Consider the following 2529-nt stretch of genomic DNA (forward strand, 5'->3'; position numbering starts at 1 on the left):
ATTGATAATGAAAATAAATATAACAATTACATATAACAAATTTCATTTTATAACTTTTAATGCTACCAGTTCTAATAGTAATTATAATCTAACAATTTTAATTAACCTTACAATTTATTAATTATATAATATTATATTATATAATAACATTAGTTAATATTTATATATATTTACTTACATACAATTGTTCGTGAATCGTCGGCATAGTCAAAGGTTATTTGATTACATAAACATAGATTTCAAATTTTCTAGACTCAACATTACAAATTTTGCTTATCGTGTTGGAAACATATAGAGTATAAGGTTTAAATTTGTGCGGAAATTTCCGGGTCGTTACAGCACAAGCCGCTTACAGGCGGTAACCCTACGACGCCGACCATATGTGTTAGTGAATGCTCGACCTCCATTAATCCCTGGAATGACGGTACCATCGAAACGGTACCGCTTCTTCAGCGGGGTGGAGGGTGGCTGTACAGGTGCATCATCAGGGTCCTCATCAGAATCATCTTCACTGGAGTCGTCTGAGGAGGTGTCGTCAGATAAAGAGTCAGCAGAGGATGGGTCGTCCAAATCATGTGGAGGTGGCTGCACGGGTGGCTGTAGTGGCTCTCCTCGGGCGGCCATCATCTATCGGTATCTGGCTGGGCCGATCGGCACGAGACATCCATCAGGAGCGCGTCGGCACTAATGGTTATGCTCATTACGGACTGGACCTTCCCCAAGATCCGCGGGAATCACAGCACCACCGGGATGGTGCTGTGGCTCCGAGGGTCCGGGGGCAAGCGGAGCTGGAATCTCCTGGAGGTCCTCGGCTCCGTCAGAGGTAACCACTGGGGCAGGTGCATGACTACTGGCACCAGAGGATGAAGCGCCAGGGTCACTGGTGGGTGTCGATGACGGCATCTGGGAATCGGCAACAACGGTCTGTGAAGTGGCGGACGAGTCTGAGTCACTGTCCAAAATGATGACAGGTGGAATATCCAATATCTAAACAAGGAAAAATAACTTTTTCCACGTCAGTAAGTCATAAAGCAAGCACGTATTATGTAACAACCCGAGTTTTTCCATTAAAACTTCCGTTAAATACTTGATGATCGTTAGTTAAATCATACAATTTTCATATGCCAATTTTTTTCGATACGATTAAAGTTAATCGCCTAGAAAACTTTTCAGTTAACGGAACTCAGAAAAACGATAGAATAATTATTCTTAATAATTATTGAACTTATGAAAGAAATTTAATTTATTATTTACTTAATGAATTAAACACGGTGATTTTGTTTCAACGACTAGTTAACGTTCCGGAGATTCGGTACGGTTAATGGCACTCGAAACGAACCACGCGCGAACGAGCTTTTACACAAAACGAGCCCGAGACCCGAGCCCGAGGCCACATGGACATGACCTCATACCTCATCATCCTTGGTCCCATGAGTAGCCAATGCATGTTGACTATTAGTTTAGGCCCATGTTTGTTGACTTTTGGTTGTTTATGACACTAACTATATTCTCTTAATTTCTAAGTAACAAGAGAACATGTCCCATTCTTTTTCCTATCATTCTTGCTCCATGATTGCAGCCCCATACACACCAAATAATCCCATACCTTCATCCCTACAATTCTCCATCAAATTTTGATCTCTTGTTTTTGCTTCTTTGATCAATATTGTTGCTTGCATCGTTCTCTACGCGTTTGTATAAACGATTTTGTGATCAAAGGTATAAACACATAAACTCTAATCTATAAAATCAGATTTTTATTAAGGTTTCATGGATTAGGTTGTCTATTGCTCAAGTCTTGATGTTTGATGAATACTAGATGCGATAAATTGCTCGTCTTGATTGTTTTATGCGAAAACCGAATTTGTATTTGATGTGTACAGTAATTTTAATTTTTCAATTGTATGATATTATATTATAATTAGATTCCTTGCGAAAAACTATTGATTTTAGGCTTTGGATTCGCTTGATTTCATTTCCGGATGATCAAGTTATGGTCAATTGAAATTAACGTTGTCTTTTTGTGATTGATCAGAAATCTGGGTTTGATAGACTACGAATTAGATTGTGAAATTTATACCATTGGATAGGTAATTTAAAAACACTCAGTTTACACTAGGATATCATGTCGTTTGCCTATGTAAAACCCGAGATATGCTTGAATTAGTGTAAAAGTATTTTTATACAGCACTTGCATGAAAACGACCTTGTATGATAAAATGTGTTAGCTTCTGTGATTAAATATTTGCATATTTGAAATCTAAACAAAAATTACTTCATCTTTCATGTAGATATCATAGGCTAATTGTATCTAGATCTTTGGCTAATCGCGTGCGAATGTGACTAGCGAAACTAGAATCGAATCTGTAAATTGCTCTCTGTTTTATACTCTGTGGATTGTGTTTATTGAATGGGCATGTAAGCTTCTGGAATATGAATTTTAAAATGATATGTGACTTATTTTTAGTTTATGTCAATCTCTGAAACCTTATGCATTGGGCACAATAGGGTCATACTTTATGTAAATTC

This window comes from Rutidosis leptorrhynchoides, chromosome 1 (assembly GCF_046630445.1).
Source record: "Rutidosis leptorrhynchoides isolate AG116_Rl617_1_P2 chromosome 1, CSIRO_AGI_Rlap_v1, whole genome shotgun sequence".
NCBI classification, from domain to species: domain Eukaryota; kingdom Viridiplantae; phylum Streptophyta; class Magnoliopsida; order Asterales; family Asteraceae; genus Rutidosis; species Rutidosis leptorrhynchoides.